Below are 25390 nucleotides of genomic sequence, written 5' to 3'. Positions count from 1 at the left end.
TAATACCCTCCAGCATTTGTCATTTCTGAAAGGTATAAGATGGTACCTCAGAGGTGTTTTAATTTGCCTTTCTCTAATCAATATTGATTTCCAGCATTTTTCATATAATGATAGATAGCTTTGATTTCTTCTAAAAACTGCCTGTTTATGTACTTTGATCATTTATCAATTGGGAAATGGCTCTTATTTTTCTAAATTTCATTCTGTTCTCCATATATCTCAGAAGTGAAGCCTTTATCAGAGAAACTTGCTGTAATTTTTATATTATTTCATTGTCCATGGTACTTTTAACAAAATGTAGGTTCGATGATTATCTCTTTCAAGTAGGTTAGTTTTTGCTTTTGCTTTGTTTGAGATCATGATTGCAAGCCCTACCTTCTTTATTTCAGCTGAAGCATAATAGCCTTTGCGCCAGCTCTTCATTTCAACTCTATGTGTGTCTTTCTTTCCTAAGTGTCTCTTGTACAAAACATATTGCTGGATTCTGGTTTCCAATCCATTCCACTATCTGCTTCTGTTCTTTGGGTGAGCTCATCACATTCACATTCACAGTTATGATCACTAATTGTGCATTTATACCCCCCATTCCATTTGCCTCTGTTTATCCTTACCTCTTTCTTTTTATCATGTTCTTCCTCAGAAGTCTGTCTTGCCACTGTTGTCATCTCTTCCCCATATCTCTTATTCCCTTCCCCTCTCATCTCCCTATTAGGTAATTTCTATACCCAACTGAGTGTGTGTGTGTATGTGTGTGTGTGTGTGTGTGTGTGTGTGTGTGTGTGTGTGTAGTCTTCCCTCTTTGAACCAATTCCAATGAGGGTGATGTTCAATCATTGCCTGCCATCCCTCTCTTTTCCTCTCCACTATAAAAGCTCTTCCTTGTGTACCTCCTTTATGTGAGAAAATGTGCCCTATCCTACTTCTCCCTTCCCCCTTCTCTCAGTGCATCCCTCCTTCTCCCCACCCCCAACATTGTCTTTTTGGAGATCATCCCAACATAATTGACTCACACCCATGTCCTCTGTCTATGCATACTCCTAACTTCCCTAATAATGATAAAGTTCTTGGGAGTTACAAATTCCATATAGGAATGCAAACAATTTAACTTCATTGAGTCTCTTATAATTACTCTTTCATATTTATCTTTTTATGATTCTCTTGAGTCCTGTATTTGAAAGTCAAATTTTCTATTCAGCTCTGACCTTTTCATCAGGAATGCTTGGAAGTCTTCTATTTCATTAACAATCCATTTTTCTCCTGAAGGATTATGTACTCAGTTTTGCTGGGTAGGCTATTTTCAGTTGTAATCCTCACTGTTTTGCCCTCCAGAATATCATATTCTAAGCCCTCTGCTCCTTTAATGTGGAAGCTGCTGAATCTTGTGTGATCTTAACTGTGACTCCATAATATTTGGATTATTTCTTTTTGGCTCCTTGACCTGGGAAATCTGGAAGTTTGCTATAATATTCCTGGGAGTTTTCATTTTGGGATGTCTTTCAAGAAGTAATCAGTGGAGTCTTTTGATTTCTATTTTACCCTCTGGATCCAAGATATTGGGACAGTTTTCCTTGATAATTTCTTGAAAAGTGATATCTAGGTTCTTTTTTTATCATGGTTTTCAGGTAGTCCAATAGTTCTTAAATTATCTCTCCTTGATCTATTTTCCAGGTCAGTTGTTTTTCCAATGAGATATTTTACATTTTCTTCCATTTTTTTTCATTCTGTCAAGTTTCCTTTATTGTTTCTTAATGTCTCGTGGAGTAGATTCCAGTTCCCCAATTCTAATTTTTAAAGAATTATTTTTTTTCAGTGAGCTCTAGTACTTTTTTTTTTTTTCACTTGTCCAATTCTGCTTTTTAAGTTCTTTCCTTCAGCGAATCTTTGTGCCTCTTTTACCATTAGGCCAATCCTGTTTTTTAAAGGGTTATTTTCTTCAGTATTTTTTGTTCCTCTTTTACCAAGCTGTTAATTTTTTCATAATTTTCTTATATCACCTTCATTTCTTTTCTCAACTTTTCTTCTACCACTCACCGATTTCTTTAACTCTTCCAGGAATGGTTGCTGGCCTTGGGTCCAATTAGCATTCTTCTCTGGGGCTTGGCTTGCAGCTGTTTTCACCTACTTGTCTTCTTATGAGTTTATGTCTTGGTCTTCCCTGTCACTGTAGTAGCTTTTTATGGTCAAGTTCTTTTTGTGTCTGTTTGCTCATTTTCCCAGCCTATTTCTTCACTATGAACTATATGTTAAAGTTGAGCTTTGCTCACCTGGGTCTAGGGAGGCACCATCCCAAGCTTCAGGGTTTTTTGTGCTGCTATTTTCAGAGCTAGTTCTAGGGGTCTGCAAGTTTTTAACTTCCAAGGTAGTGTTATCTTGGAAGAGGTGTGGTCACTACTTTCCTGGTTTGCACTCTGATCTTTATCCAGGAAGGGCCTCTGCTCTCCAAAAGCAACAAGTATTAGTACAACTCTTGGCCCTGGAACTGTGACCAGGACAGCTGCTTCTTTGTGACCAATCACAGGCTCTCCTCTCTATCCTGAAACTGCAACCCAGAAATGTTTATGGGCAATAGAGTTGCCAATCAGCACTAGCTGCACCCAGTGCCAGCAAGGGGTCCCCTGTAATCTCTTCTGACTAGCTGTCTGACTTCCTTATCATTTCTCTGCTGAGAACTATTAAAGCTGCTCTTACTGTTGAAGATGCCTCCAAGGCCCACCATCGGTGTTTGGGCCATGCTGCAGACCTGCACCTATCCTGGTGTTACAGATCTCTCCTACAGATCTCCTAAATTGTGTTAGGCTGGAAAAATGTCTTCCTGGGACCTTTTGCTGGTTCTGCCATTCCAAAATTTGATTTGATTTGATTTTCAAGTTATTTGGAGGAGAATGTTAGGAGACTTCAGCTAGGTTCCAGCCTGTACTCCACTGTGTTCTAGCAAAGTTTCTTAACCTGGGGTCCATGAATAAATTTCAGGGGATCTGTGAACTTGGATAGGGAGAAAATTACATATATATTTTCACTCTACCTTGAACTAAAATTTAGCACTTTCTTCAATTATTTAAAAATATGATTCTGAGAAGGGGCCCATGGACTTCACCAGACTGCTAAAGTGAAGGAAGGAATGACACAAAAAAAAGTTAGAGACCCTTATGTATGGGAAGCCTTTCCTGATTTCCTCCATTCCATAATTGCTTCTTTCCTGCCTGCCTCAAAAATAGCTTTTTGTTTTGAAAATTGTTTTTGTTTTGCAAACTGAAATGTATACTCCTCGAGGGCAGGGACTGTGTTTTTTGCCTTTTTTGTACCCCAAGTGCCTAGCACAGTGCCTGGTATATAGTAGATGTTTAATAAACTGGCAAAGGCATGTGCACACACACACACACACAAAACACACAATTAGGATCCTCGGTCTACAGGTCTACAGGCTTATCCTGATTTCCTCCTCTCCATGAGTGCTTCTCCTCCCCTCCTCTCCACCTTAAAAAATAATGACTTGAGGGGCAGCTGGGTGGCGCAGTGGATACAGCACTGGCCCTGGATTCAGGAGGACCTGAGTTCAAATCCAGTCTCAAACCAGACACTTGACACTTACTAGCTGTGTGACCCTAGGCAAGTCACTTAACCTCAAATGCCTGACCAAAAAAAAAAATTTTTTTAAATAACTTGGCTAATATGACAGAAAAGGAAAATGATGGGTATTGGAGAAGATGTGGGAAAATTGGAACACTAATGCATTGTTGGTGGAGTTATAAACTGATTCAACCATTCTGGAGAGCAATTTGGAACTATGCCCAAAGAGCTATAAAGTTGTGCATACCCTTTCACCCAGCAATAGCACTTCTAGGACTGTATCCCAAAGAGATCATAAAAAAGGGAAAAGGAATCACACAAAAATATTTATAGCAGCTCTTCTTGTGGTAGCAAAGCATTAGAAATTGAGGGGATGCCCACCAATTGGGGAATGGCTGAACAAGTTGTAGTATATGAATTTAATTGAGTACTATTGTGCTGTAAAAAATAATGAGCAGGCAGATTTCAGAAAAACCTGGAAAGACTTACATGAACTGATGCTGAGTGAAGAGAGAAGAACATTGTACATAGTAATGGCAACATTGTGCAGTGATCAACTTTGATAGACTTTACTCTTCTCAGCAATACAATGATCTAAGACAATTCCAAAAGGCTCATAACAGAAAATACTATCCACATCCAGAGAAAGAACTATGGAGTCTGAATGCAGATTGAAGCATACTATTTTCACCTTTTTGTTTTGTTTTGTTTTTTCTTTCTCTTGGTTTTTCCCTTTTGTTCTTATCCTTCTTTCATGACATGACTAAAGTGGAAATATGTTTAATATAATTGTACATGTATAACCTATATCGGGTTGCTTGTCATCTTGGGGAGGGGGGAGGGAAGGAAGGGAGAGAGAAAAAAGCTTGGAACTCAAAATCTTATAAAAGTGAATATTGAAAACTTTCTTTACATGTAATTGGGAAAAAATAAAACACTATTAAAAAACAACCTTTAAAAATAACTTGTATTTTTGCATATTAGAATGTATGATCCTTGAAGACAAGAATTTTTCCTTTTTTCCCTTTTTTTGTATATTCAGCAATTACCACAGTAGCTGGTACATAGTAGATACTTAATAAATGTTTATTGATTGGTAACAATGTATTTTGTATACTCTTATATACATGTTGTTGACCCTGATAGACTATGAGCTTGTTGAGGACAGGAATTATTGCATTTTTGACTCTATGTCCCTAGTGTCTTAGCATGGTACCTGGCACATAGTAGGTGCTTAATCTTTTATTTGTTGTTTGGTTCCATTATTCTAAAATTCCATGATTCTCAGATTCCAAGTACAGCATCTGTCACAGTGCCTAGCATTGGGCTAGACATACAGTAAGTGATCAACAAACACTGATTGATTGGTTGGTTGATTAGGCAAGACACAACTGCTTCAAGAAATCAGGCACAGGGTCTCAGAGATTCTCTCTGACCCTGACTCTCCCAGGTGTTTCTCCTGGTGCTGACTTTTGGTACAGTGTGATATCCCTCTGGCTTCTGTCACAAAGATGAGGTCGACCAGGGAGGAATGAACTGGTCTGTGAAATTACATCGTTGCCTTTCCTGGCCCCCTGCTGTCCCATAAGCCCCTGCTGCACTACCTCAACCTCAGGCACAATGGGCTCATTTACCATTAAGCAGCTGCTGGAGTTAAATGTGACTGAGTATGAGCAGCAGGGGGAGAATGGGGAGATCCTGCAAGAGTTGCTCTAGAGAAGGGTGGCTGGGGACACAGGGCAAGGTCATGCTCCCCATGGGCTTCTTATTCCAGTAGGAGATGGACCACATGACTGGGGACTCTAAGTTTCTTCATGGTGAGGCAGAGAGGTGGCAGGGAATGGGTTAGCACCATTTTACAGATGGAGTAACTCAACCCAAGTCACCTAGCAAAACATAGGGGTCTTGACTAAGGATCTCAGCATCAAAAACACCTAGAGGTGGAAGGGTAGTTAAAACCACACCTGGAACTCCAGAACCCCCTAATGTCTCTGAAAATTGGCTTGAAGATCTCCAGTGATGGGTAACCCATTCTATATTAAAACAGCTCTAATTGTTGGTTCAATTTAATGAGTCAAAATTTGCACCTTTTCAATTTCCACCCATTTTTACTGGTTCTACCCTCTGGCACCACGATGAACAAATCTAACCCCTCTCCCACATGGCAGTTATTCAGATATTCCCAGATGGCAATCACATCCCTCCTAAGTCTTCTCCTCTTCTACTAAGCATCCTTGGTCCCTTTGATCCACCTGAATATGACATAGACTTCAGTCCTCTCACCATCCTGGTCATTCTCTTTTGGATGGACTCCAGCTTGCCAAAGTCCTTCCTGACCATCAGCTCCTAGAACTAAACAATACTCCAGATAAGCAATGACCAGAGCAGAGTGCCATGGGACTTATCACCTATCTAATTTTGGACACCTTTTTGTCTACTGTTGACTCCTACTGAGACTGCAGTCCACTAGAATCCAGAGATCTTTTTTTATATTAAATATGGTCAGTACATGCTTCCTTGATCCTCTCCTTGTTAAGCTGGGTTTTCTGAACCCAAACATGGCCCTGTACAATTTTCCAAATCAAATTTTATATTAACAAATTTGACTTAGTCAACCTTGATATTGCTAGATCCGAGTTTTTGTCATCCAATATACTGGCTATCCCCTCCAAGCTTATTCTCATCCATAAGTTGTATAAGCCTGCCTTTTTGGTGTTCATCTAAGTCATTATTGAAAATGTTGGACCATGCAGGACCAAGGATAGATCTCTGGAACACTCCACTAAAGACCTCCCTCCAAGCTCATAGGATCACAAATTTAGAGCTGAGAGTGGCCTTACTAATCATAGTCACCAGGGGGTAGGATACTTGGGTTTAAATCCTAGCTCCAATGCAGATCAGCCACGGGACCCTAGGCAAGAAGTTTCCTTTCTTGGGTCTCAGTTTTCTTAACTCTAAAACAGGGACCACAATAATTATACTACCTGCCTCATGGAGCTGTTTAGAGGAAAGTACTTTGGGAGGCTTAAATTAGTTTCAAAATGCCTTTTTCCCCTTTCTTTTTTACCAAAAACCCTTCCTTTCACAAAAGGATTCACCACAGGATCCATTAAATGACGAGTGCCTTCAACGCATCCAAAAGAGGCATCTATTTACAGACTTCAATTTGCACTCTGCTTTTCAAGGACTTTAGTAAGTGTTTGTGCCTGCTAAGTTAGGGAGGGATGGTGGAACTCTTTCCCTAGACTTGGAGGAAGAGGACCTGGGTTCAGGTCTATACAATAGTACTTGTTAGCTGTGGGACCAAGGGCAGTTCCATCATCTATAAAATGAGGGTAATACTTGTACAACCTAAAAATGATGATTCACAGCTCTGGACAGTTTACAAAGACCTCCTTAAAATAGTCATATGGTAAGCAATTAATGACCTTCCTCCCCAAAACAGTCCTGCCAACTAAAATTCCCTATTTCTGGCGAAAGCACCAGTCATCAGGGTTCATAACCTTGAAGTCCCCCTTGACTCTTCCCTCTTGCTCACCACCACCATCCTCACTACCAGTCAGCTGCCAAGTCTGGTTGATTCTACCTCTCCTAGTGATCCCCTCCTCTCTAGCGTAGAGAAAGAAGACTCTGGGGGAACATGAGAGCTGACTTCAGGTATGTCTTAGGATCATAGATTTGGATCTGGAAGGAACTATAAATGCCACTGAATCCAACTTCTTCATTTTACAGATGAGAAAATAGAGCCATAGAGAGATTTAAGGACTTTGCTAGGGTCACACAGCAAGTGAGTATCTGAGTGGAATTTGAACCTATGTCTTCCTGGCTACACATCCAGTGTCCTTTCCACTAAGCAATGCTGCTTCTCAAAAGACTATCACCTGAAAGAGAGGTTAAATTTGTTTGTATGGTTGCAAAAACCAAACTTCCCTAATGATTGGCTACCCCACAGGATGTGAGTTGCCTTGGAAGGAAATCAGGTCCCTCTCATTGGAGGTCTTTGATCAAGGACCCATTGCATAACCATCTGTTAGGCTTGTTGTAGGGGGCTTTCTTTATCAGGTTCAGGTTGGACCCAGTGGTCTCTAAACTTCCCTCCAACTCAAAGATTCTATGAGTGTGCTCTTTTCTTCTCCCATGGCCACCATCCCAGTGCAGGTACCCATTACTTCTTGCCTAATCAATTGTAAATTGACTTCAAGAGTATTGTGTTCAGTCCTGGGACCCACAGGTCAGAAAGTTCAAGAGAACTGGATTCAACTGAAGTGAACCTTTGAACCCCCTGTGGCATAAAAGAAGACAGATTTTATAAAATGAGTCACTTCTATGAACACAGCCTGCTAGTTCTTCAGGCTTTTCCTTTCTCCCAGAAGTTCATATAGGAGAAGACCTATTATGCTAGAGAGTTGGGATCTACTGTTGGGGACTGCTGCAGCCTCAGAAGTGGTCTCACAGACCTTCAGTATTTCCTTCCAACCCTAAGACCTTGAAGTACTTGGAGGAAGAGTGAGTCCAATGAGAGCAGCCAGAATCTCCCAGATACCACCCTCATACCCCATCCCAGACTTAGAGACTATTCAGACTGTACTCCAAATAATCAAACTCCATGAGTGCAAAATTCTTAATTCACACCAAGGAAAAATAGAGACCGAAGGCACTGAGCTTGAATCCGGAGGTTATGTGAAACCAATTGATGAAAGTGATACTTACAAATTCCTTTGTTTTCTTCAGTTAAGACACACTGAAAATAAAATTAACCTAGGGCCTTGTATCCACAAATCAAAATACAATAGGAAGAACACATTTAAAGCAATCAACACCTATGCAGTACCAGTTTTAACATACACTTTCAGAAATATAAAATGAATCACAACAGATTTGGGAAATATCGCATCAAAAACTCTTATGATATTTATGAAACATGGGACCCCATCACCCTAAGGCAGCTATAGAAGGATAAGGAAATCTTCATCAAAAAAGGAAAAAGGTAATTGACAGTTGCTTTCAGAACACATGATAAGCAGATTAAAAACTTACCAAAGGGCTTTTAGAGCAAAGAGATAGGAAGAGTTAACAATAGGTATGTGCTATAGGATTTGTTAAATGTAATTGAAAGTGGTGTACCTTCATAAGCAGCCAATGACACAGATATGATTGAAGGATGGAATCAAAAGGCCCTCCATGGGCAATATCCACATGAACTCACTAACAATTTGTCAACAAAGAAGCATCAGACAAATAACTGAGTCAAGTGGATTTATTTGTAGAAATGGAAGAGTATATAACGGCCAGCTGGGATCAGGAAATTGCCACCAGAAATTACAGAAGGGATATTCTTAAGGAGTTCAGACTTAATGATTGGTGTGGATTATGCAAGGAAATGGTAAAACTGTACAGGATGCAAAAATCTAACATCTACCAAACACTCGGCAAGACGTGAACTAGTGACTAGAATTGTGCATCGGGAATTTGGTATCTTTCACAAACTTAAAAAAGACAAATAGCCTTCCCACAACTACAAAGCCCCAAAAGAGCTTGGAGAATTAAATAAATATACTGTTTTTGAATTGAAGAGACAGCACTGACAGAACATTTGCTCACAATCACCCAGACATAACATTAACTCATAAAAATTGATGTACAATCTTAAATAGAGGTCACCATACTGAGTACTCCCTGTGTCTAATTTACATGGAATGAAAAGCTGTCACTATACAAGATATCCCAGAAGTCTTAGCACCATTTTAAGCTTTAAGCTCTCAGACTTTTGGGACAACCTGTGTAAGTATGTAGCAGACGAAATCAAAACCATGTGGGAACAGGCTGAAGTACATATCGTTCCCATCATCCTGTCTGCTACTGGAGTTGCCTCAAAGACACCTTCAGTGAACCTACTGAAATGAAAATGAGCTTATATCCCTATACTTTTCTATTTTTAAATAGTATTTTATTTTTCCCAATTGCGTATAAAAACAATTTTTAAAATTTGGGGTTTTTTTTAAAGTTTTGAATTTCAAATTCTTTTCCTCCTTCCCTCCCCTAGTCTCTCCCTAAAATGGTAAGCAATTTGATATAGGTTATACATGGGTATCCCAATAATTTTGTTCAATTACAAAAAAAAAATTTATCCAACTGCACAATAATTTGTTAAATATTAAGTGTATAAAGAATAATAACAGAATAGCAACCTCTGGGACCATTTCTATCTAACCTTCATTGAATATATGATGAGGAGGAAAAGGAAGAAGAAGAGGAAGAGGAGGAAGAAGAAAAGAAAAAGGAGAACAAGAAAAAGAAGAATTCTCACTAATGCTGCATGGTTTACAGAACAGTTTCTTCACACAGATTGTCTTCTCCATTTTACAGATGAAGAATATCTTGCCTAGGTTCACACAGCATCCAAGTCAGTGAATCAACAAGCATTTATTAAATGCCTACTATATACCAGGCACTGTGCTAAACACTGGGAATACATAGAAAGGCAAAAGACAATTCCTGCTCTCAAGGAGCTCACAGTCTAATGAAGGAGACAATATGCAAATAACTATGTAGAAACAAACCATATATGGGGCAAATTAGCAATAATCAACAAAAGGAAGAATTCCAATTAACTGGAAGGAATCAGGAAAAGGCTTCCTGTAGAAGATGAGATTTTAGCTGGGACTTGAAGGAAGTCAGGAAGCAGAGATGAAGAGAAAGAGAATTCCCAACCCTAGGGACAGTCAGTGAAAATGCAGAGTCTAGTTTGATGAAAAGCAATAGGGCCAGTATCACTGGATCAAAGAGTACGTGGTGGGGAAGGTGTAAGATGTAAGAGTATTGGAGCGGTGGGACTGGAAGAATTATAAAGGACCTTGAATGACAAAAAGAGGATTTTGGATTTGATCCTAAAGGTGATAGGGAGCAAATGAGTTTAATGAGGTTAACATGTTCAGAATTGTATTTTAGAAGATTGCTTTGACAGCTACATGGAAGATGGTCCAGAGTTGGGGAGAAACTAGAGGCAGGCAGATCTCCCAGCAGCTATTGCACTAGTCTAGGCATGAGGTGATGAGGGCTCTGAGCCATGGTGGTGGCAGCATCAGAGGAGAGAATGGGTAAAATGTGAGAGCTGTTATAAAGGGAAAATTGACAGGCTTTCGCAACAAGCAGATTGTATATTGGGTGGCAGGCTGGGGGAGGGGAAGGAATGGTGTGAGAGAGTGAGGAGTTGAGTTCATCTAGGTTGTGAGGCTGGGGAACTGTAAGGATGGTGGTATGCTTAGTAGTAATAGAAAAGTTAAGAAAAGGGGAGTAATTGGGGAAAAGATAATGAGTTCCATTTTGGACAAATTGAGATATCTGCAGAACATCTAGGTCAAGATATACGAAAGGCAGTTGGAAATGTAAGTCTGGAGGTCGGCAGAGAGTTTAGGGCTCAGTAAGTAGATATAAGGATCCATCTCACTCAAACAACAAGTGTAACAAGTGAAGCTTGAACCCAGAACTCATAGCTCTAAGGCCAGGGGTTTGGTTTGGTCTTTTTTTTCATAACAGCAACTAGGTGGCCCAATGGATAGACCATTTGACCTGAAATCAGGAAGACCTGAGTTCAAATCCTGCCTCAGTTACTTCCTAGTTCTGTGACACTGGGCAAGTCATTTAATATCCATCTACTTTATTTTCTCTTCTGTAAAATGGGGATAACTAGACCCTATACCCCATAACCTACTTCTCAGGATTGTTGTGAAGATCAAATGAGATAATATTTGTAAAGCCTTTTGCAAACCTTAAAACATTCTATAAATGCTAGCTATAATCCTATATAAATAAAAATAAAATTTAAAGCACTCTGTAAATGCTAGCTATTATCCTATATAAATAAACATAAACCTTAAAGCACATTATAAATGCTATCTATCGATCCTTATAACCCTGCAAAGTAGATGCTATTATTATCCCCATTTTACATATGTGGGGAAATTGAGGCTGCTGACGATTATCATCATCATCAATATTATTATACCTCATTGCTTGCTTCCCCAACAAGTGTTGAAGCTGTTCTTGGTTTGAGTTGCTAAATTTGATTGAAGCAGTACCCCCTGCTTCCCCTACACTTGGGTAACCTTTCCCCCATCTTCTCATGCCCCGACCTCTGATCTGGGGAGAGTGGAGGAAACAGTTTTGGGTCTCTGACCCCAGTAGGTTCCTTGCTCCTCCCTGGAACTCAAAGGCTGACTTGCCACTTAATTCCACCATGGCAGATACTATAAATACATACACAGCACCATGAAGGTACTTCCAAATCACCTATTGCAAGGGGCCAGGCAGTCAGATAGCAGCCGCTCTTTCCCTAGGGACCCAAATGCAGAGTTTTTGTTTTAACTCTGTAAGAGAGAAGGGAATTCATGGAAACTGAATAAGTCTCACCTCTCTCCCTCTACTATCCCTCCATATCATTAGGAAAATAACCTGGTACCTCATGGATTTTCCAGATCAAAATCCAGCCTACTTCAAGAGAGAAGGGTGATCTCAGGCCTATCAAGGAAGCTAGATGGTACAATGAATAGATAGAACTGGATCCAGAACTGAGTTCAAATCCTGCCCTAGATGCTTATTTAGACCCTAGGCAAGTCACTTAACTTCTACGTTAATGAAGTTAACATGTTCAGAATTGTATTTTAGAAGATCACTTTGACAGCTACATGGAAGATGGTCCAGAATTGGGGAGAAACTAGAGGTAGGCAGATCTCAGTTTCCTCATATGTAAAATGGAAATAATAATAGCATCTGCTTTGCTGGGTTGTTGTGAGGATCAAATGAAATAACATATGTAAAGCACTTTGAAAACCTTAAAGTGTTATATAGATCTAGCTATTATTTATTATTATTACTGTTATTCCTAATCACCTTCCCCTCTTCCTAATTTCCATATTTCTGTCAAAGTCACTGCCACCCTCCCTGTTACTTGGGTTCACAATCTAGGGGTTATCCTCAGCTCTTCACTTTCTCTCACCCCAGTGGCCCATCTAATTCTAAGTCTCATCAAGTCTACCTCCCTGACACTCCATCACCCGGGAGCAGTCTAGAGAATCGCCTCATCGCTGGACTGCTGTCAGTCTGCCTCAAGTCTCTCTACACTCCACTCCATCTTCCCCAGCTATCAAAGTGACCTTGCTATAATGGCTCCTTATCACCTCCAGGATCAACATAAAACCCTTTGTTTGGCTTTTAAAGTTCTTTATAACCTGGTTCCTTTCTACCTTTCCAGTCTTCTCATATATCACCTCCCTCCACATGCTCTGAGATCCAGAGCACTGACTTTGCTGGCCCTCACACAAGACAATTCACCTCTAGGCTCTGTGCCTTTTCACTGGCTGTCCCCCACATGTTTCACCCTCAGTTTCCCCACATATAAAATAGGGATAATAATAGAATGGTCTCCCTCCTCATTTTTGACCTGTGGCTTCCTTCAAGTCCCAACTAAAAATCCACCTTATATAAGAATCTTTTCCCCAATCTCCCTTAATGCTGGTGCCTTCTGAAATAACTTCTAATTTAGCCTATCTATATCTTGTTTGTATATGGTTGTTTACATGTTGTTTTCTACATTCGACTGTGAGCTCCTTGAGGGCAGGAATGATTTTTTGCCTTTCTTTATAAGCCCTGTGCTTGGAACAGTGCCTGGCAGTTAGTTCTTGTTGACTAGATCAGTACTCAGAACACACATCCTCTGACACCATGGCCAGACACAGCAACACCTGTAAGCATGTCTTCTTTCTGTCCTTCCCACATCTACCTGGTCTTGCTCAGAGTTGAAAAGGACCTCAGAGGTCATCCAATCCAAATAACCCCATAACAGCCATCCCCTCCCCAACACCTCTGACAGGGGGCCACCCAGTCTCTGCGTGATCTCCAGGATTAGGGAGCTCACCACCTTTTGAGGCATTTGAGGATAGCTCTTTTCGCCGTTCAGGACACTTCTCACTGTTCAGAGGTTTTCCCTCAAAGGTGGCATTATGGAACCATGGAAAGGGTGATAGATAGATTTGGCATCAAAGGACCTAACTTCAAATCCTGATTCTGCCACTTACTGGCTGTGTGTAGCTGACCAGGTTACATCATTTCCCTGGGATATGGTATCCTCGATTGTAAAATAAAAGGGTTGGGCTAGATGGCCTTTGAAGTCCTTCCCAGCTCAAATCTATGATCCTCATGTCAAGCTAGAGCTGAACTTTATAGCTTCCACCCCCTGTTTCCAGTTCTTGGCCTTCCAGCACCAAGCAGAATATATGTTATCCCACTTCTTCATAAGAGACAGTACTCACAGCTGCCCCATCCTTCTGCAAATACTTCCTTCTTTGGGCTGAATGTTCCCACTTCCTTCAGCACAAAATCCTGAGTCAGCAAACCCGGACGTGAGAATCCTTTGCTATTTACTCTTTGTATGCCCTTGGGTAAGTCACTTCCTTTCTTCATCCGTAAATGCAGACAAAAATACTTTTACTAAGTTCTTCACACATTCTACTGGAAGCCTGGGCCAGCAGAGCCCAACCTCTGACAGGTTCTGACAGGCTGGCAAGGTTTCCAGCACAGACCTGATGATGGAGGTATAGTGTGTCTGCTGTCAGAGGACTTCCCTACCCAAGTTCACAGAGCTTCATCACCAGGTTGGCTGCAGGATAACGAATTTTTGACTGCTTTAACTCTTGCAGACTATCTCCTAAGAGCTGCAAAGGTTGCAATCTGTGGCCAAATATAGAGTATCTACATCCATAAAAGCATGGATCCCTGAAATACTATAGCCTGAGAATAATTATTAGTAAGTATCTTTGGCAGGATTTGAACCCAGGTCTTCCTGACTCCAAGTCCAGCATGCTATCCAGTAAAGGACCTCCACAGTCATCAAATTTAACTCCCTTCATTTTACAGAGGAGGAAGTTAAAGCCAGGAGAAGTATTAAAATGATTTGCCCAAGGTTATACAGTTGGTAAGTGGTGGAGTTGGAATATGAACACAGATCCTCAGTCTCCAGTTTCCACTGCACCACAGTGTCCCCTTCAGCTGACCAGGGATGCATGTTGACTTATTTTAGACCAAGAGAAAGAAGTTTCCTCTTATTGAAAATATTCAAGCAAAGGCTGGATGATTGGAGGGAGTGTTGTAGGGGGTTTTCTTTTTCTTCCCAATTCTCAGATTCTGTCAAGCTCATTCCCCTCCCCAATAACAGCCTTGGAAGGACCAGTTTGGGTCTAACACAGAACAAAATGGCATTTCTGATCCCTGTTGTCATTGTATCCCCAGGCAACCCTCCAACTTCTCCCTTTGTCTCCCCAAAGTTGCTTCACCCTGTTCTCCAAAATTTAGCCTTTCCTTATCTCAGCCCAGTGGAGAGAAAAGAAGGGTAATGAGGAGGGGAGGAGGGGAAATGGAGAATGGTAGAAGAGATGCCATGGCCGTTTAGTCTCCTTTCTTCTTCCCTCTGGCTCCCTGAGAAGCAAGCCCTCTCAGAGGCCAGGCCCACAGCCTCCCAGAAGCACTGCCCCTCCTCTCTCCTGAGCTCTTAATCTCCCTGTAACATCAGCAGGCTCTTTCTAACAACCATTGATTTTAGAACTACCTTTTGCTGAGACTCTTCAAAATACATTTGGACTAAATTGCTAAACACCGCTGCCCCAGGCCAAAGCATGACAAAAATAAAAACAGGACTCAAATCAGATTAGTAATTGCCCTGTCTCCTAGCCACCTGAGCAAACAAGAGGCCCCAGCTTCCTCCTCTGGATTCTCCCTCTCTCCCCTGCTCCTTTTCTCCCCAATCCCAGCAGCGTTCAGCTTGTCACACTTCTGAAGATTCATCCAACCTGTCCATCATCATCGTCATCATCATCAATTCCTAACAATGAAGACTATCTAAAAAGGGAGAAGGAGCCAGCTGAAGGTGAAGCTTCCCACTTCCCACCAGCACCATGTACACCACTTATCGCTACCAACATTAGGATCACCTACCACCATCAACATCAACATTCCCTACCACCAGCACCATGAACACATCCCAGCACCATTACCATTGATACCACCTATCACTAGCAACACCAATATCATCTACAACCAGAACCACCAATACCTCCTGTCACTGGCACTATCAACACCCACTACCACCAACACTATGAACACCACCTATCACCATCACCAGCAACACCCCCTATTCCCAGCACCACGAACACCACCATCACTGAGTTGTTACTATGCAGGGGATCCTGTGCTAGCTAGCACCTGGAGATTTTTGTTACTATTTCAGTTGTTTCAGTCATTTCCAACTCTTTGTGACCCCAACAAGGGCTTTCTTTGCAAAGATACTGGAGTGGTTTGCCATTTCCTTCTCCAGCTCATTTGACAGATGAGGAGACTGAGGCAAACAGGGTTAAGTAACTTGCCCAGGGTCACACAGCTAGCGATATGTTTCTGAGACCAGACTGGAACCCAGGTCTTCCTGACTCCAAGTAGACACTCTATCCACTGGACCACCTAGCTGCCCATTTTGGGATTACAAAGGCAGAGTTTCTGCCCTCAGTCAAGTTGGGGAGACAAGATGGGACAAACACATGTGAAAGATAAATAACAGTAATTAAAAAATGTAGGAGAAGGAAGTATGATGCAGTAGAAAGAATGCTGAAGTTGGAGCCAGGGAACTTGGGTTCCAGTCCTAGCAATGCCTTTTTCCATCTTAGTGACCATGGACAAGTCACTTAACAACTCCAGGTCTCAGTTTTCATATCTATAAAATAAGGGAGGGTGGGGCTAGACTAGATGACCTCAAGGGTTTCTTCCAACTGTAGATCCTAAGATCCTAGAATCCTAAAGGCCCAATGAGGAATATTAGTGTTACAAGAATCCAGAGGGAGAGAGATCAGTGTGGGAGATGGTGGGCAGGGAGGGCTTTTCAGGAGAAGGGACATGAGCTGGGCTTTGAAGGCTAGACAGGTTTGTGATGGGAGGAGTGAAGGACAGGTGAATGTGGTACTCAACATGGATCCTGGCCATGTTGGAGAAGAAGTGGTGTCTAGAAGGTTGGAGACATGGGTCCCAGCCAGATAACGAAGGGCCTTTAATACCCAGCTAAAGAGGTCTGTTCTTTGTTTGCCTCCCAAGCCAGGCAGGTCAGTTACCTCTCCACCAATCCAGTGGACAATAAGTGATCATCAAAGGAAACTTTACTGGCCACCCTCTGCCTCAAGTTAACTTCCACAGCTCCCAAGGAGTAACTGTCTAGCATGCACACGGCAGGCAACTAATAAATTCTTGCTGAATTGAATTAAATACTTCCTTAGTGCATCTGCCACAACATACAAAGCAGTATATAAGCAAACACGGCTCTAAATTCTAACACTTACTAGTTGTGTGACCTTAGCCCTCATCTATAAAATGTGGGGAACAATACTCCCTAGCTTGAAGAGAGTTGGAATGGACCTCAGAACCATTCAGCTCTCATTTTATAGATGAGAAAATTGAGGCCCAGTGAAACAGAAAGACTTGACCAAGGTCACACAAGCAGTAAACATCAGAGGTGGGCTTTGTCTGTGCAGCTCTCCCTCTGCTTAGTCATTTCTTCCCAGAAACCCCACGTGTCCTGATTCCGGAGCCAATGACCAATGTGTTACCATTGTACCACACTGCTTTAGAAATCTTACATAGAAATGGGAATTATTATTATAGATGGGAAGAGAGAGCAAATGCACTCCAGTAAACTGGATCATCTTCTGGGTCAAAAGAATGGCTATGTCAAGATACTCACAATAACAACTCACAGTTTGTAGCACTTTAAGGCTTGCAAAGCACTTTAGTCACAAAAATTTATAAGGAAGGGGGACAAATATTATTATTCCCATTTTACAGATAAAGAAACTTTTTCTTATATACTATGACTTGTCAGATCTGTGATCTATGTTTTGTGAAATTCCATTTCAAATAACTGTAGACAACATAAAATACTTGGGAGTCTACCTGTCAAGACAAATCCAGGAACTATATGAACACAATTATAGAACATTTCTCACACAAATAGACACAGAGTAAAATATTGGAGAAATATTCATTGTTCATGAATAGGCCAAGCCAATATAATAAAAATGACAATTCTACCTAAATTAATTTATTCATTCAGTATCGTACCAATTAAACTACTAAAAATTACCTTATAGAGCTAAAAAAAATTCATCTGGAAGAACAAAAGGTCAAGAATGTCACGTGAATCATGAAAAAAATGTGAAGGAAGGCAGCCTAGCAGTTACTGTTGTTATTGATTGTTATTCAGTTGTTGTAATTGTGTCTGACTCTTTATGACCCCATTTAGGTTTTTCTTGGCAAAGACACTAGAGTGGTTTGCCATTTCCTTCTTCAGTGGATCCAATGGGCCCATTCTGTCAGGCAATCAGAGATTAAGTGACTTTGCCCAGGGTCAGCCTAGCAGTACCAGATTTCAAACTATATTACAAAGCAATAATAATCAAAATAATCTGGTATTAGCTAAGAAATAGAGTGGTGGATCAGTAGAATAGATTAGGTACATAATACACAGTAGTAAATTAAGATGGTAGTTGGGTTTGATAAATCCAAAGATCTAAGCTTTGGGGGCAAAAACTCACTATTTGACAAAAATTTCTGGGGAAAATGGAAAAGTCTTCTAGAAACTAGGCCTAGACACCAAGGTAAGCTCAAAATGGGGACATGAATTAGACATACAGGGAGATATAAGCAAATTGAGGGAGCATGGAAAGAGTTACCTGTCATATTTTTGGATAAGGGAAAAGTTTATGAGCAAACAAGAGATGGAGAGAATCACAGGAAATAAAATGGATAATTCTGGTTACGGGAAATTTAAAAGTTTTGTGTAAACAAAACCAGCATAGCCAAAATTAGAAGGAAAACAGGAAACTAGGGGGAAATTTTACAGCAAATTTTTTTCTGATAAAGGGCTCATTTCTCAAATATACAGGGAATTGAGCCAATTTTATAAAAATAAGAGGTATTCTTCAATTGGTAATTAGTCAAAGGATATGAAGAGGCAGTTTTCAGAAGAAGAAATCAAATCTATCAATAACCACATAAAAATGCTCTAAATCACTAAAGATTAGAGAAATGCAAACTAAAATAACTCTTACGTACCACCTCACACCTATTAGATTGGCTAACCTGACAGACAAGGAAAATGACAGATGCTGGAAGAAACGTGGAAACATAGGGACACTAATGCGCTGTTGGTAGAGTTGTGGGGCTGAGAAAGGAAAGAGAGAATATTTTTAATAAATGTTTAAATTAATTTATTTTTTGAAAGTTTTTTAAAGTAAATAACAAGAAAGGGACTCAGAAAGGCTCAATCAAAATCACCTAAACTTGAAAGACTGCTTAGGGCTGCTTTGTATAGTCAGTCAATTAGCATTTATTAAGCCCCTACAGTGTGACAGGAAGCTAAGACTTAGGGTACAAATAAGATAGACAATCAAGGAAATTGCAATCAGATAGGGAAAGATAACAAACAAAGGAAAAGGTGGAGAAGAGGGATAGAATCTAAGTATTAACCTCTCTGTTTCTAGGCTATGGTCATCCTACCATGAAGGTGAAGCCACAGCTGTACTGTGTAGATGATGACTTACAATCTGCCTCCTCTACATGTCTGAGTTCCTCAGGCTTCTTTGTGGCATAAGCAGTAGGTTGTCATCAGTCATAAAGATTCATTAACATTAATTAGATTAACATTAACAGATTAGACTGGCTCTAGGCTTTGGCTCCCAAGTCTGACTCTCTCCATTCCCAAATTTCCTTGGTGTTATAATATATATATATGAAACTTCCTTCACTCCCTATACATAGAGAAAATCCCCATTTGGCAATAAATACCCAGCCAGGGGTGGTGGAAAGAGAATCAGAATCACCAGCAATGAAAGACCCATGGTGCTGGTTTGCATAGTATCAACTCTCCAGCTTTCACAGAGTTTGAGGGTGGGCTGGTGCAAATCAGAGAGTGAGATTCCAGTTGAGCCATGTGAGTGGTGGCTTCCCCCCACTACCTCTCTTTTCCTGAGCCCCGCAAGGCTTGCTGGCGACAGAGCCGCAGACAGGCATGAGCTATAAAAGGAGTTGCCAACAGCATGAACTGAGTCTGAGGTTTGGCTGTAAGCACCGGCCCCCTGCCTTTCATGTGTTGTTTCTTTGAAGTTGAATTCTCAAATTTTTCACTGAACTAAGACTAAATTTAGGTCCTCATTCCCACCACAGTCACCCAAGAAGGGAGGGAATAAAGAAAAATAAGGGGAAAACCTAATAAACATATGACAAGCCACTGAAAAGTTTGCCGGCTGCCTGTAATTTATTCAAACTATGGCATTCACTCCCTATTAATATATTGTAATTTATTTCTGTCTCCCTGAGCATGCTCTATGTCTGCCAGCAGCTGATGCCTGGCTCGCCTAGGCCTGGGTGTCCTGGTGAAATAATGCATGGCATTGTCTGGCGTGATGTAAAAATACACGATACATCACGCGGATGCATTCAGCAAGCGTGACATAAAAATGACGAATGGACCCTGGCCGAACACTTAAGCGTATTCATCCCACATTAGTAGAAAATGAATATTAATACGCCAGAAAATGGCTTGTGTGATGAGGTTCTCAGGTTGTATTAGCGCCTAAGCATCAGCCAATTTCTTTCCCAGAGCTAGTTCAGGCTCAAGGGTGCCATATGTAGAAGAACAGCGTGGAGTGGAGAGATATGAGAGCCAGGCTGGAGTATTAGCTCATACTACTAGCTATGTGGCCCTGGGCAGGTCACTTAAACTCTCTTAGCCTCAGTTTTCACATCTGTAAAAAAGAAGGAGAAGAATAGCAAAAACTCACACTGACTACACCTCAGAATTGTTGTGGGGAAAATATTAAGTGCAGCCCCATATTGGTAGCTGTGGCTGCTGGGAACTGTAGTTTCCCCAGGTGAGGAGGAACTGAAGGATTTCAAGAAGTGGAAACTGCATGTGTAAGGGGCCTTTAACTTGGCAGGGTGGGGGTGGCTACATTTGAATTTTTTGCTTGGTAGGCAGGTACCGAGATCCCTTATAAACAAAAATATTCATAAGCAAGGCTTTTTGTCATAGCATAGAAAAAGAGCAAAGTGGCTGTCCGTAGACTTGAAAATAATTAAATGAATTGTGGTACTTGAACGTCATTGAATATTATCATGCTGTTTTAAAAAATCAAATATGAAATGCTCAGGAAAGCATGGGAAGGGTTGAGAAGGGTTGCCAAGATGAGGGTCGGGGGTTCTAAAATGTCACCCCTTAAAATGGCAGCAGAAGGTCTCAAATGACTCTCAGAACAACTAGTACCACAAACCTCTCTTGGTGACTAGGACCATAGGGTCCAAAAAATGGGACCACAATGATCTTATAGATTCCCTAGATGACCTGGAACCCTTAGACTAAATTTGACCTGCTCTGCTCATGTTCTAACCATGCTCTTTTCTTTACTTTAGTGTTTAGCCCCTCATGACTCAGACCATCGCCATCAGAGGGGAGGTGTATGGTACTGTGGCAAGAGTTCTGAAGTCAGAAGTCCAAGGCTCAAATCCCATTTCTGATGTTTGCCATCTGTGTGACCTTGATCAAGGCACTTTCCCTCATGACATGGACTCTGTTTTTTCATCTGTAAAATGAGGGGGTAGACTAGAGGGCCTTTGATGACCCTTCCAACTCTGGGGCTAGGATTATAAGAACCAAAGACTGGATGATCCTTCACTGGGCACCGTTACCAAGCTTGCTAAAATGTTAGCTAGAAGGATACATCTCCAAGAAGCTTTCCCAGCCCTCCCCAGCCTACTGCCGTCTCTCTCTTTTCAACACCTATGGGCCTTCTGGGCTGAACTAGTCAATGACCGTTAGAACACATTACCTTGAAATATTAAGGATAACTGAATTTCAGAAGTGAAAGGGGCCTTAGAGGCCGTATAATCTAACTAGAGCAATGAGTAGGATAGGGAGATAGGAGTTTTGCCTCAGGGTCTCAATAAATGTTTATTGAATTGAAATCAAGAAATAAATGCGAAATTCTAAACTTGGATCAAGCAAAATAATTCTAAGTTCTCTTCAGAGAGCCTTTCAAAAAGTTGAAGCAGGATTTGAACTCAAGTCTTCCTGACTCCAAGTGAAGCAATGTATCTACTTTGCAACCTAGGGGATGATGATAAGGAAGGATGAGGAGTGGGGGGGGGAGCCTAAAGGAGGTAGATTTGAGGTTGAAGAGGTTGAGAAAGTGGGGAATCAGGATGTTCCAAGGAGGGTAAGGGTGGGGTACAGAAGAAAAATGTGAGTCAGGTTCTGAATTTATTGAGGGAAGCAGATGACTTGGGAGCCCACAGATGACAACAAGGTTCAGGAGAGCCTGGAGTGGACTTCACAGGAGGAAAGTGATTGTTGCATGATGGTATTGGGGGAAGGTCTGCAAGCAGAACAGAAGATCTCCTCCTCCAGTGTGTCTGCAGGTGTGGACGAAAGAGCAGCCAGCCAGGCTTGGAAAGGGTTACCTAAAGATGAGATGTCTACAGGAGAAAGGTGAGTTACAGAAGAAAGGAAACTGAGGCCCAGAAAGGAAAAGCAACTGGTTCAAGGACATATAGGCAGAAAGTGGTAGAGCTAAGACTCACATTCGGGGCCCGTGAGTCCAAATCCATCCAACTTCCTCTAGTGCTACAACAGCAGAAAGTCTCAATGGGTTCAGGAGCGGGGGGGGGGGGGGGGGGAGGGGGGCGGGGGCGGGGGTTGTGGGGGGGGGGGGGGAATGCCACATCCACACTCAGGGGAAGATAAGGTGGGGGGTCCATGAAGTCCTGGGGGGGTAGAACAGGCCAGAAAGGCTGATGTCAAGAAGAGGTGGAGGGCAGGAAGCACATTGCTGGGGGTAAAATCTTACCTTTTAGGATATCAGCATCTGGGGCACGTCTTGATTGCCCTGTGCTGGATCTGCCTCTGCCTACTCAGATATAAGTGGGTCTCAATGACTGCTGAGGACCCTTCCAGATTTGAAAGTCTATTATTTTATGAAAAATTTCCATTACGTTCCTTCCCCAACCCCACCCCTTGGCCCACGTACCCTATTGGCTGTAGTCCTAGACTTGGAGTTAGAAAGAACCAGACTCTGGTCAGGCTCCCAAATAAGGCTCTGTGACCATAGGGAAATCACTTGGCCTCTCTGAGGCTCCATTTCCTCATCTTTAAAATCCAGCTAATAATTCCCATAACATTTGCCTCATAGAGTTCTTGTAAGACTCCAATGACTGCAAAATACTTTGCAGACCTTCAAAACAAAATGCCCATTGTTTGCAGTACAAGAAAGGCAAATCTAGGGCCACTATCTGAGTGCCTGCATTGGGATTAGCTCCCAATCCATGGAGCCTTTAAAGGACAGCTTGGATTTCTCTCTGCAAGAGAGACCAGAGATGAAATTCCTTAGTGGGGAAGAGGGAGGAAGATTGGACCTCCGAGATCCCTTCCAGACCTGGCTCTAAGCCTCAATGATCTAAGACCCATCCATGGATGCCTTCCTGGAGGTGGAAACCAGAAGCAGGAGTATTAATATTAAAACCATATATGGTTTTGGGGACTGCCCCAAGATACCTAGCACATCCTCCCCTCCCATCAGCCTATCACCTCACTATGCCCTACTCCCTACACCAACATCATTCCAACCCCCTTGCTCAGGCCCTTTCACCCACCCGTGATGCCCTCTCCACCTGCTTTCCTCCAAGTATCCAAGTTAATGAAGTAAATCAAAAGCACAGCCCCCACTTTGGGCCAGGGCAGCAGCCTGGGCAAACAGCATAGGTGCACCCGTGTGTGTGTGTGTGTGTGTGTGTGTGTGTGTGTGTGTGTGCATGTCTTTGGGAGTGCTGGGTCTCAGCTGGGGAGAAAATGACGAACAGCCCAGTTCCTGGATGCCACTCCATTAGATTAGCCCTACAGCGAGCCAGAGAGCTGGCAGCCTGACCCTGGCCAGTGAATGTTTCTCTCTGCTGCTGCTGCCGATGGTTCAGTGAAAACCGAGATGCACCAGGCTCTCTTTGCTTGCTCCCTTGCAAAAGTCTCTATTGGTAAATGTTGCTTAAGGAAGCCCTAATTACCATACATGGTCCAATTAAGGACAGCCAAAAGGCAAACCTACTCCAGCAGGCTCTTCCCAGTTCAGCATCAGGGGTGATGGGTGTATATTTTTTAAAATATAAATGCAACTTGAATATAAAAATTATTTACATTCCCCAGCGAAGCTGCCAAACAGTTTTTAACTGCAAGCTAACGGCAGGGCTCTCCCTCTCCCTGGCTCTTTCTCGCTGATAAAGGGCTATAAACAAGGCTGACACATTCATAATAACCTTTTCTCCCTACCCTTCCTTCCCCTTGGGGGTTCTTGTTTCAGGCTTTCACTCACATGTTGGGCCGGATAATTTTTTTTTATTATTCTGCCATTAGCGGGGAAGAGAGAGTTTGATGGGGGGAAATAAAACGTCAAATCATTTAAAGAAGAGGGAGGGGCTGAAATCCCGATAACTTTTATTTTTCAGTTTCAGGAACAGCTGTTAAGACGTCAGTAGTGGAGGCTGAATCAGAGAATGTCAAAGCTGAGAGGGGCCTTGGAACAGAGAATTTGGAATGTCAGAGATGTCAGGGGCCTTAGAACTCACCACGGAGCATTTTCAAATCCTTCAAGTTTTCGAAGAGGACTGATGATGTCACAAGGTGATGTCTTTACTTGTGAGTGAATTGGATTTAAGTGAGGCAGAGTTGCATAAAGTCATCAACCTCACTCTCTCTTCTAGAGTCACAGAAGTCCAGTGGCAAGACGAGTCAAGATGGCTGGTGATGGTCCGGGATGCGGTGGATGACCTTGGCATCTTCAATGTCTGACCAAGCTCTAAGCACTCCACAGAGCCTGCTTCAGCCACCTTCACAGTCTTTGTTTTCATCTACCCATTCTACCAGGGGAAGTTTTCACATGCTTGGAGTACACATTTCCTTAACTCACTGATTGTTTTGAGGCCTGTCAGTGATCCTCAACCTAGTTTAGCCCATCTGACGAGACAGTCTACCAGGGTGTGGCCACTGCACATCTGCAGATTCTTGCAGCTGAAGGTTAAAGCTGGGTGGCCGATGGACACCAAAGACAAATGAGCAGCCCTGAAATGGGCTTGGTGGCCCTAACTCCAGAGGTGCTCGTCCTCCCTGAACACCCCAGCTAAAGGAAAAAAACACAGAGCAGGGAATTTAGACCGTCAGAAATAGAAATTTAGAACTTCAAACCTAGAATGTTAAAGCTACAAAGGAATTTGGAACATAGACTGTCAGAGCCAGAAGGGGTCTCGGAGTGAAGAACTCAGAATGGCAGAGCTGGAAAGGACCTGAGAACTGAGATTATCAAGCTGGAAGAAAGCATTAGCACTTGGAGCACAGAGGTGGGAACGGCTTGGGACTTCAGAACATGATAGGTGAACTAACTGGCAACTTCAAGATGGGCCACCCCAAGCCCTTCATTTGTCAGATGAGGAAATTGCAGATCAGAGAGGGGAAAGGGATTCACCCAGACTCACGCTGGTCACCAGCTACGAAGCAGGGACTCAGACCAGGGTCCTCTGGTTCCAAATTCAAGTCCAAGCTTTAAAGTGTTTTCTTTCCCCTGCTTCATTCATTTATTTGGTCCCTCAGCGGAGGCAAGAGATCTTGTTGGCAGACTTTGCATGGGTCTTCTCAAGTGGCTGAGCCACACCCACAGATTGGTGGGCTAGTCAGGAGGGCACAGGAGTTCTGCCAGCCCCC

The 25390-nt window shown here is 42.1% G+C and overlaps 1 long non-coding RNA gene across 1 annotated transcript in view; it reads right to left on the bottom strand.

Annotated features, from left to right (window-relative positions):
- LOC114026946 overlaps window positions 1-22566 on the bottom strand; it is a 141863-nt gene extending 119297 nt beyond the window's left edge. The window contains exon 1 of the long non-coding RNA XR_003567183.1: window positions 22497-22566. This is a non-coding gene — a long non-coding RNA (uncharacterized LOC114026946). The remainder of the gene's footprint in view (window positions 1-22496) is intronic.
- Window positions 22567-25390: the final 2824 nt, after the last annotated feature.

The sequence above is a fragment of the Vombatus ursinus genome, unplaced genomic scaffold, assembly GCF_900497805.2.
Source record: "Vombatus ursinus unplaced genomic scaffold, bare-nosed wombat genome assembly UNPS02014847.1, whole genome shotgun sequence".
NCBI classification, from domain to species: Eukaryota; Metazoa; Chordata; class Mammalia; order Diprotodontia; family Vombatidae; genus Vombatus; species Vombatus ursinus.
This window is presented reverse-complemented; position numbering and strand designations above follow the sequence as displayed.